An 11,613-nucleotide genomic window follows, 5' to 3' on the forward strand; every position below is an offset into this window, starting at 1 on the left:
TTAGGATTTTAACAGTGTGGATTTTGCAGGACCTATATGGGCAGCCGACACTTTGTTCTACCCATGAGTTATTACAATAAGAGAGTGATTGGTCAAAGAGAAAACAAATTGCGGGTGCTGCCTTTCCTGGTTGGTGTTTAAAATCAGTGAAATTTAGATGGATGGGAGTGTTACAACCCCCAGGGGGACAGTCAGCAGTGCCTAATACAGAGCCCTTTTGTTCTGTCTGAGCATAATTGGTCCAGTTCTCAGTCAGGAAGAAACGCCAAGCGAAAGGGGATGTTGCCGGGTTTGCCTGGGTCTCCCCACAGGGGATCCATAAGAGTAGAAAGAGTTATAAAGGAGGTAGGTGTCATAGTTACAGTTTGGGTTGTTGACGGCGTAGAACAAGTTTTAGAGGGTTTAGAGTTTCTTGTCGGTGGCGTTTGACGAGGACCCAGTCTCCCGGTTTGTATTGATGTGGAATGGGTGGAGGCCCACCTTCATATAGTTCTTTTAGCTTGGGCCAGACTTCCTCATGAACTCTCTGTAGGGCTTGTAAGGAAAACAAAAGTTCAAGACCATTATCTGTGTCAGCTTTGAGGAGATTGTCTTTAAGGTTAGGGAGGATAGGGGTGGTTTGCCATACATTATTTCATAAGGGGTAAGTCCTAGTTTATAAGGCGAATTACATGCCCGGAACAGAGCGTAGGGGAGGAGGACTACCCAGTTAGCGCCAGTCTCCATGGTCAATTTAGTTAGGGTCTCTTTTAATATTCTATTCATTCTTTCTACCTGACCTGAGCTTTGGGGTCGATAAGCACAATGCAGTTTCCAATTAGCCCCAAGGATGGAAGCCAGTTCCTGACTTACCTTTGCGGTGAAGGCCGGCCCATTATCCGACCCTATCATGACTGGAAAGCCGTACCTGGGCAGGATCTCTTCTAGGATCGTTTTGGCTACAATTTGTGCAGTTTCTTTCTTTGTCGGGAAAGCTTCTGCCCATCCTGAAAATGTATCTATAAAAACTAGTAAATATCTGTATCCATATTTTCCCGGCTTTATTTCTGTGAAGTCAATTTCCCAATATATACCAGGTCTATCTCCCCTTTGTCTTTTTCCCGAGGTCTGGGCCCCGTGACTGGCGTTATTGAGTTGGCATACTACATGGTTTTTAACGGTGGCGTCTATTTTTTCAGGGGCGTTTTTAATTTTTTAGTCCAGTGTGTTGAATCAAATCTAACATCCGCCGCGGGCCCAGATGAGTGCTTCGGTGGATTTGTGCTATTACTCACTGCCCCAACCTGTCTGGGAGAATGGTATTGTTGTTAGAATCTTTCCACCACTGATTACTGACCTGTGTTCCGGGGAGTTTATTTATCCACTGGAGGTCTTCTGAGTATTCTGGGTGAAAAGGCAACTCTCTGGGCCCAGGATCAGGCAGCTGGAGGGTCAGTAGCTGGGGGGTGGTTTTAGCCACGTCCTTTGCAGCCTGATCAGCCAGGTTGTTACCTCGAGTGACTGGGTTAGTGGCCTTTTGATGTCCCGGACAGTGGACGATAGCCAGCTTTCTGGGTTCCCAAAGGACAGCCAGAAGATTTAAGATTTCTTCTTCATTTTTAACGTCTTTTCCTTCAGCTGTGAGAAGTCCCCTCTCTCTGTATATAGCCCCATGTATGTGGGCGGTGGCAAATGCATACCAGCTGTCAGTATACACTGTTAGTTTACGGTCTTTGCCTAGTTTCAGGGCTTGTGCCAAGGCTATTAACTCAGCTTTTTGAGCTGATGTTCCTGGAGGTAAAGGCTCAGCCCAAATTATCTCAGTCTCTGAGGTTACCGCCGCCCCCACATACCTCTGTCCTTGGTGAACGAAGCTGCTTCCATCAGTGAACCAGATGAGATCTGCATCCGGCAGCGGTCGGTCCTGGAGGTCTTCTCTGACTCCATGCACCTGGGCTAGTATTTCAGCACAGTTGTGGAGCGGCTTACTTAAGTCTGGGTCTGGCAACAGTGATGCTGGGTTTAGGGTTGTCGGAGGCTTAAATGTTATTCTGAGGGGGTTTAGCAACAGCCCTTGGTAATGGGTAAGCCAAGCATTGCTGAGCCATTGGTCAGGGGGTTGTCGGAGAATGCCTTCGACAGCATGGGGGGTGGTGACTTGTAATTCTTGGCCCATAGCCAGTTTGTTAGCATCTTTGACCATCAGGGCCGTTGCAGCAATCATCCGGAGGGAAGGAGGCCATCCTGCAGCTACCGGGTCCAGTCTCTTTGAGAGGTATGCAACCGGTCTGCGCCAGGGACCTAAATTTTGAGTTAATACTGCTTTCGCTATGCCCCGGCTTTCGTCCACGTATAAGTGGAAAGGCTTAGAGACATCCGGAAGACCCAGCGTGAGGGCCGAGAGCAGAGCAGTTTTGATTTGCTGAAAAGCTTGCTCAGCCTCTTCAGTCCAATTGAAGGGCTGCTGTTCTTTGGTAGCCTGATAGAGGGGTTTTGCCAATTCAGCGAAGCCAGGTATCCAGAGTCTGCAGAACCCTGCAGATCCCAGGAATTCTCTTACCTGCCGTGTTGACTGCAGTCTGGGGATCTGTAGGACAGTTTCTTTCCGAGCATTTGTTAGCCAACGCTGTCCCCCTTTAAGTAGATACCCCAAGTAGGTTACCTCTGGCCTGCAGATCTGGGCCTTTTTAGCTGAGGCTCGATAACCTAGGTTTCCCAAGGTTTTCAGGAGATCTTTTGTTCCTTGGATGCAGGCCTCTGGAGACTTTGCTGCTATTAAGAGATCATCAACATACTGCAAGAGAGTTATACTGGGGTGTTGGCGTCGGTACTCACCCAAGTCTTCGTGGAGGGCTTCATCAAACAGAGTTGCGGAGTTCTTGAATCCTTGTGGCAGTCTGGTCCACGTCAGTTGGCCACTTATGCCTCTCTCAGTGTCTGTCCACTCAAAGGCAAATATTTCCTGGCTTTTAGGGGCTAAAGGCAGGCTAAAAAAAGCATCTTTTAGGTCTAGAACAGTATACCATTGATTTTTCAGGACTCAAGGTACTCAGGAGGGTGTATGGATTTGGCACCGTCAGGTGTATGTCCATTACCCTTTTATTGACTTCTCTTAAGTCTTGTACCGGCCTATATTCTTTACTGTTGGGTTTTTGTATTGGTAGCAGCGGAGTGTTCCATGGCGAGTGGCAGGGGCGTAGGACTCCATGATCTAGGAGTCGGTGGATGTGTGGTATAATTCCCTCTTTGGCTTCCAGGGCCATTGGGTATTGGCACACGCGAACAGGGTCCATCCCGGGCTTAAGCTCAACAAAAATGGCGAGACGGTGCTTTGCTAGCCCTAGCCCTCCTGTTTCTGCCCAAGCCTCCGGGAAGCTCTGGAGCCAGGAGTCTATATTCTGGTTAGGAGGCGTTAACTCCTGGTGAAGCCGGTACTCATCCTCTAGAGTTACGGTAAGAACAGATAGTGGCCTGTTTTGGGAGTCAGTCACTTTGGGTCCTTCTGGTTGAAAATGGATTTGGGCCCCCATTTTTGTCAACAGATCCCTCCCCAACAGAGGACAAGGGCTGTCAGGGATGACCAGGAAGCTATGGGACACTTTCCCGGTTCCCAAGTTTACTGCTCTCTGGGTTGTCCATGGATATTTCTTGGTTCCTGTGGCCCCTTGAACCCAGGAGGAGTTGGAAGATAACTTTCCATAGGGCTTGACTAAGACCGAATGTTGTGCCCCGGTATCGACCAGGAACTGGACTGGGGACCCCTCCACTTGTAAAGTTACCCTAGGTTCGGGGAGGGGATCTGAACCCCGTCCCCCCAGTCTGGATCTTGAGTAACTAGTATCGGCATAGATTTGGGCTGCCATTGCCCTTGGCCTGGCTGGCGCTGTTTCTTTTTGGGGCAGTCTTTTATCCAGTGACCAATTTCTTTACAGTATGCACACTGGTCTTTACTCAGATTGCGCCTAGGGGCACGGGTGGACTGGGTGCTTCCTGGTGGTGGTGGTTCTTTTTGGACGACCGCCGCCAGGACCTTGGTCATTTTCTCAGTGGCCCTAATTTGTCTTTCTTCTGGAGCATCTCTGTTGTTATAAACTCTCTGTGCTATGCGAAGGAGGTCCTGGACCTGTTTTTCCTTCAAATCTTCTAATTTTTGTAGCTTTTTTTTAATATCTGGGGCCGCCTGGTTGACAAAGGACATAACAACTGCTGCCTGATTTTCAGGGGCCTCTGGATCTATAGGTGTATACTGTCTAAAGGCTTCCATTAGTCTTTCTAGATAAACAGCGGGGCTTTCTGTCTTTCCCTATAAAACAGAATATACCTTAGCCAAATTAGTGGGCTTGCGAGCTGCAGCTCGGAAACCCGCCATTAGAGTCTGGCGATAAACGAGTAGCTTTCCCCTACCTTCTGCTGTATTGTAGTCCCACATTGGCCTGGTCAAGGGAAATGCTGCATTAATGAGGTCGGGGTTTGCAGTCGGTTGACCGTCATCTCCCAGAACCAACTTTCTAGCCTCTACCTGGATTCTCTCCCGTTCCTCCGTTGTGAACAGAATGCGGAGGAGCTGTTGGCAGTCATCCCAGGTGGGCTGATGAGTGAACATGACACTGTCTAGAAGGGCTGTTAAATCCTTGGGGTTATCAGAGAACCGGGCATTCTGAGTTTTCCAGTTGTACAGGTCACTGGTAGAGAATGGCCAATACTGGAGTCTAGGGTTGCCTGTGTCATCGGGGGGTCCTATTTCCCTTACGGGGAGCGCTACAGTGGAATCGGGAAGTCGCGGAGATGCCTCGCGCTGGACACGCCCATGCGTTCGTCCCGCCGGCCCTCCCGAGCCATGTTCACTTCCGGTTTCCCCTGGCACCGCTGCCGCTTCTCGGCCCTCATGGCTTCTTGGGAGTGCGGCCGTAGAGCTGCGCAATCTCCTGCGCATGCCGCACGCACAGGCCCGTGACGAAGCGGCACTGATTGGCCAGAAGTGCCAGCAGGCCCCCGCCCCGCACCCCCGCCAGCCAGGCGGCCAGCAGCCTCTGTGGGAACATGCCGCCTCCCATGGGGCCCGCCACGAGCCCCCAGGGCCCTAGGAACCAGCCCGGCCGGGCACAGGTGGTGGTCTGCAGCGTCCCCCTAACTGGCCGGCCACGAACTCGTCTCACGGTCCCGCGGCCAGGAGCCGCCGCTCGTCTCTCTCTGCAGCCACCGCTGAGGAAGTGTCCCCTCTGAGGGGAGAGTCGGTCATGGCAGCAGATGCCGGGATGGCTCCCCGACTGCTACACCGCGCCCTCCTGGGCTGGGGCCGCAGACCAGTCGGCCCTCTGGCTCCTCGGCGACCTCCAGCGGGCGCCGGAGGCCGGGATGCAGGGCGCGCGACAGAGAGGAGACGGACAGCTCAGGAAGGCTCCCGCGTGTTCCGCGACTAGGGTTTTACAGGGTTGAGAAGTCAGCAGAAAGGGAGCTAGCCACAGGGGCGGATTTTCCACCAGATCCTGCCAGACCAAAATATAGGGGATCTGATCTGGGTGTCCCGAACGACCTGGCAGGAAAACCCTTGATTTTACCTGGAGGATAATGGGGAGGCAAAAGGTTCCCTCGGCTGGCCAGCCTACACCAAAGGTGGGCCACTCAGAGCGACAGAGGGTTATTAATTTTCCCTTTTTAAGTTCTATACTGAGATCATGCCCCCTTGCTTTCACATCTTTAAAATTATTGACAAGGAGAGAAAGTGGTGTGGTCTGGGAGTTGCCCATTCCGAGGAAGTCCTGTTGATAGAAGATGGGTGGTAAGGGATATTAGTACCTGGTACAGGACTGGCTCCACGGCTTCTGTAAATCAAGGTAAATTAGTAGGAGGTGCACAACAGATAACCAACAACTAAGATATATTGATCGCTAGTGTGTCTCGGGCTTAGGACCCGACCAGAAGCAGATGGGCCACAGAATACAGAGCCCCAGATGAGTACCGGAGGACATCTCCTACCGGCCTCCACTGACTGTCCTATAGCGCGTCCGCCGGGACTAGATCAGTCTCATATACAGACCCCGCGGGATTATTCAGAGGCAGACAGACAACATATAGACAGAGCCGGCTTACTCACTTTTGCGATGACCCGTTGGCCTGGGGTCTGGTGGGCTTATGGGCAATCCTAGACGAGCCCCCAAATGTAATGCCCAGACCCGCGATGACCCAGAAGCAACCACCAGAGTCCAGAGACAAAGCCAAGCGGCAGGGATCACTTTATTTCAAGTTCGAACTCGGATCTCTCCGGCCAGGCATCAGATCCTAGGGAGAGACCCTGAGCTTGGTGCTCTGCTGCCTTTTATAGTCAGACACAAACAAGTTACAGCAAGTTACAGAGTCACTGGGAATTTTTACAGTTGTAGGTTTACAATTGGCTGACATTTAAAGTTGAACATTAGTCAGTTCATTGGTTCCCGCCCTTTGACCAAACCACAAACGGCCGTTGTTCTGCTGGGACTTTCCAGATAACTGTGTTGTTTTTGCATTAGGGGGAGTTTCCTGACTTTTTCTGACCTCTGATATTCAGTATTTTTCCACTTCTCAGGACCTATATTTATTATGTTTGCAACCATATAAAATATGTGTACAATATATTCATATGTAGCAGATACTCTGCTGAAGATGTAACTTGTGAGTTTTATTTTCACTGCTTTTCCAGAGAATGCCAGAAAGTCTGCCCCTGGGTAGCTGACTCCCCATGGAGCTCCCCTTCCTCTAGGGAAAGTAAAAGGAATTTAGCTATTTGAAAGGGCTGGTCTCCCAACTGGAGACAATCAGGCTCTATTGTCAGGGAAGGTGGGGGACCCTTGACCTACCTTTACGTATGAAAGGGCACACCAAGGATGCCCAAAAAACTATTGGAAGTCACTCTTGGGGGAATTTTGTAGCTCTATAGTCCAGGAAGGAATTAGAATAAGCCCATTTGGGAATGATAGTAAGAGGAGTTAAAATTTTAAGAAGTAGCCGGGCGCGGTGGCTCAAGCCTGTAATCGCAGCACTTTGGGAGGCCGAGACGGGTGGATCACGAGGTCAGGAGATCGAGACCATCCTGGCTAACATGGTGAAACCCCGTCTCTACTAAAAAAATACAAAAATCTAGCCGGGCGAGGTGGCGGGCGCCTGTAGTCCCAGCTACTGCGGAGGCTGAGGCAGGAGAATGGCGTAAACCCGGGAGGCGGAGCTTGCAGTGAGCTGAGATCCGGCCACTGCACTCCAGCCCGGGCGACAGAGCGAGACTCCATCTCAAAAAAAAAAAAAAAAAAAAAATTTTAAGAAGTAAAAATAGAACAAGCCAAGTCTGGTTTAAGAGTTGGAAACACCTGGGCAAGGCCGGGCGCGGTGGCTCATGCTTGTAATCCCAGCATTTTGAGAGGCTGAGGTGGGCGGATCACGAGGTCAGGAGATCGAGACCACAGTGAAATCCTGTCTCTACTAAAACTACACAAAATTAGCCGGGCGTGGTGGCAGGCGCCTGTAGTCCCAGCTACTCTGAGACAGTTGAGGCAGGAGAATGTTGTGAACCCGGGAGGCGGAGCTTGCAGTGAGCCGAGATCACACCACTGCACTCCAGCCTGGGCGACAGAGCGAGACTCCGTCTCAAAAAAAAAAAAAAAAAAAGGAAAACACCTGGGCAAGAAAGAAAATGTTGTTATTGTCTGGAATGGGTTTTCCTCTGAGCCAGTCCTGACATAGTGCTGGTGCTGGCGGCGGGCTTGCGGGGCAAGGCCTGGGGGGGCCTGAAAGGGCTGGGCACTATGAATGAAGCCCTGGGAACTGGTAAGGACTCTTGATTAGCTGGTGCTGGGACAGCAGAATTCTAACTCTCTTGCCAGCAGTTACCGCCTTGGTGGGAACGCGCAGGAGCAGCAAAGAGTGACACCTTGTGGTGGTCAAGAGCAAGGGCAGAAACAGCCACAGACCAGAGCTAGGGACGCGTGGGCTCAGCTACAAGAGGTATGAATGTCCACAGGACTCCTTTGTGCATTACATATGCCTCAGGTTCCTGGGCAATCTCAGAGAAGGAGTAGCTCTAAGAAGGAGGTAACTGGCTAATTCAGTAGTTAAAGGATAGAACTAGTTTTTTTTTGTTTGTTTGTTTGAGAGGAGTCTCGCTCGGTCGCCCTGGCTGGGGTGCAGTGGCACGATCTCAGGCTCACTGCAAGCTCCGCCTCCCGGGATCATGCCATTCTTCTGCCTCAGCCTCCTGAGTAGCTGGGACTACAGGCGCCCGCCACCACGCCCGGCTAATTTTTTGTAGTTTTAGTAGAGACGGGGTTTCACTGTGGTCTCGATCTCCTGACCTTGTGATCCGCCCGCCTCAGCCTCCCAAAGTGCTGGGATTACAGGCGTGAGCCACTGTGCCCGGCCAGGATAGAACTAGTTTTTAAAAAAGTTTTAAGTGCATCCTGATTGTTATGGTACAACTGGCCACTGTTGGGGTTCAGAAAACAATAGCCTAAAATGAGAACCTCAGCAGCAGCTTCCTAAGCAAACGTTTTCCTCTGACTTTCTCTTCCATTCCTTTCTCTCAGTACCATTCTCCCCCAAGATTAGCCATAAAAATGAGAGTCCCTTTTCCCTATAGTCAGCCATAAAACTTAAAAATACTACTCTAGGCCGGGCGTAGTGGCTCACACCTGTAATCCCAACACTTTGGGAGGCTGAGGAGGGCAGATCACAAGGTCAGGCGTTCAAGACCAGCCTGGCCAACATGAAGAAACCCCATCTTTACTAAAACTACAAAAATTAGCTGAGCGTGGTGGCACATGCCAGTAGTCCCAGCTATTTGGGAAGCTGAGGCAGGAGAATCGCTTCAACCCAGGAGACAGAGGTTGCAGTGAACCGAGATCATACCACTGCACTCCAGCCTGGGTGAGGGAGTGAGACTCCATCTCAAAAAAGCAAAACAAAACAACTACTCGAATTTTTCCTCCATCTTTCTGTGTCAAACTGCCCATAAAGAAACTAACTGGGTGGGGTGCAGTGGCTCAGGCCTATAATACCAGCACTTTGGGAGGCTGAGGCAGGCAGATGACATGAGGTCAGGAGTTTGAGACCAGCCTGGCCAACGTGGTGAAACCCTGTCTCTACTAAAAAATACAAAAATTAGCCAGTGATGGTGGCGCGTGCCTATAGTCCCAGCTACTCGGGAGGCTGAGGTGGGAGAATGACTTGAATCTAGGAGGTGGAGGTTGCAATGAGCCGAGATCATGCCACTGCACTCTAGCCTGGGTGACAGAGTGAGACTCTGTCTCAAAAAAAAAAAAAAAGATAAAGAAATTATCTGGATGGGTGCAGTGGCTCGTGTTTGTAATCCCAGCACTTTGGGAGGCAGAGGCAAAAGTTTGATTGAGCCGGGAGTTCAAGACCCAGCCTGGACAATATAGGGAGACTCCCTGTCTTTACAAAAATAGAAATTAAAAAATTAGCCTGCTGTGGCGGTGCACTCTAGTGGTTCCAGCTACTTGGGAGGCTGAGGTGGGAGGATTACTTTAGCCCAGAAGGCTGAGGCTGCAGTATGCCGGGATCATGCCACTGTACTTTAGCCTGGTGACAGAGCAAGACCCAGTCTCAAGAAAAAAAAAATTATCTGACTTACCTTGTTTGACTGTAGATCATAAGACCTCCATTCCCAAGAGGTCCCTGCCCCTTATCCAGAAGGAAGGAATGCTGCAGAGAAAGGCCAAGAATCTGGAGAGACAGGCCTGGCTGGGTTTCCCCACTCAGTCTATTAGCAGTAGACCATACCCCTTCTGTCCAGTAATATGCATATATATATATATATATATCTTTTTTTTTGAGATGGAGTCTTGCTCTGTTGCCCAGGCTGGAGTGCAGTGGCGCGATCTTGGCTCACTGCAACCTCCATCTCCCGGGTTCAAGTGATTCTCCTGCCTCAGCCTCCTGAGTAGCTAGAATTACAGGCACACGCCACCATACCCAGCTAATTTTGTATTTTTAGTAGAGATGGAGTTTCTTCATGGATAGAGCTATTTTAACTGGGGTGATATATATCTCATTGTAGTTTTGCTATGCATTTCCATTATGAGTAATGAGATGAAGGATTTTTTCATAACTGTTGGCCATTTGTATGTCTTATTTTTTATTTTTTATTTTTTCCGAGATGGGGTCTTGCTCTGTCACCCAGGCTGGAGTGCAATGGCACGATCTCAGCTCACTGCAACCTTCGCCTTCTGGGTTCAAGTGATTCTCCTGCCTGAGTCTCCCAAGTAGCTGGGATTACAGGTGCCCACTACCACACCCAGCTAATTTTTTTGTATTTTTAGTAGAGACGGGGTTTCACCATGTTGGCCAGGTTGGTCTCGAACTCCTGACCTCAGGTGATCCACCCCCCCTTCAGCCTCCCAAAGCGCTGGGATTACAAGTGTGAGCCACCGCGCCTGGCCCAATCATATTTTTACATGGCTCTCCATACTTTGTTAAACCTAAGCATAAAAATGGACAATTCCACCTGTATCTTTGAGTCTTCATTAATTGCATACTTGCTAAATAAATCTGTGTGCTTTTTCTCCTATTAACCTGCCTTTTCCAAGTTGATTTTTCAGGGAAACTTCAGAAGGCCAAGAAGAACTTATCCTCTTGGACTCTACACCATACACATATACATTAAAAAAAAAAAAAAAAAAAAAGGCCTGGTGCGTTGGCACATGCCTGTAATCCCAGCACTTTGGGAGGCTAAGGCGGGGGGGTCACCTGAGGTCAGGATTTCGAGACCAGCCTGGCCAACATGGCAAAACCCCGTCTCTATTAAAAATACAAAACTTAGCTGGGCGTGGTGGTGTGCATCTGTAATCCCTGCTACTCGGGAGGCTGAGGCAGGAGAATCGCTTGAACTGGGTAGGTGGAGGTTACAGTGAGCCGAGATCGTGCCACTGGACTCTAGCCTGGGCGACAGAGTGAGACCATGTCTCCAATAAATAAATAAATAAATAAATAAATATATGTAGAAATCAACCTCATTTTTTTTAAATGGCTGAATAGAATTCCAAGGTATAGATGTCCCATATGTTTTAAAGCTAGGCCTCTGTCCACAAACATTTAAATAATTTAGTTGTTTTTCTGCTTTTGGTTATAAATATTGCTGTAATAAACATTCTTATACATATATTGTCATATTTTTGTGATTACATCTATATGATATATTCCAATTTATACTATAACCAACAGTATGAAAGTGAATTATTTTCTTACCAACACCATTGTGTATTATTACACTTAAAAAAATTTGCCCATACCCAACACTATAGGATAAATATTATGTGTATGTGTGTGTGTGTATGTGTGTGTGTATATATATATATATGCTTTCATTTGCATTTTAAAGATTATTAATGGGCTGGGCACGGTGGCTCACGCCTCTAATCCTAACATTTTAGGAGGTCGATGGGGGTGGATCACTTGAGGTCAGGTGTTTGAGACCAGCCTGGCCAACATGGTGAAACCCTGTCTCTACTAAAAAAAAACAAAAAATTAGCCAGGCACGAGGATTGCTTGAACCCATGAGCTGGAGGTTGCAGTGAGCCGAGATCATGCCACTGCACTCCAGCCTGGGTGATAGAGTGAGGCTCTGTCTAAAAAAATTAATGGTTTGGCGTG

This window comes from Trachypithecus francoisi, unplaced genomic scaffold (assembly GCF_009764315.1).
Source record: "Trachypithecus francoisi isolate TF-2019V2 unplaced genomic scaffold, Tfra_2.0 Lachesis_group3, whole genome shotgun sequence".
Lineage (NCBI taxonomy): Eukaryota > Metazoa > Chordata > Mammalia > Primates > Cercopithecidae > Trachypithecus > Trachypithecus francoisi.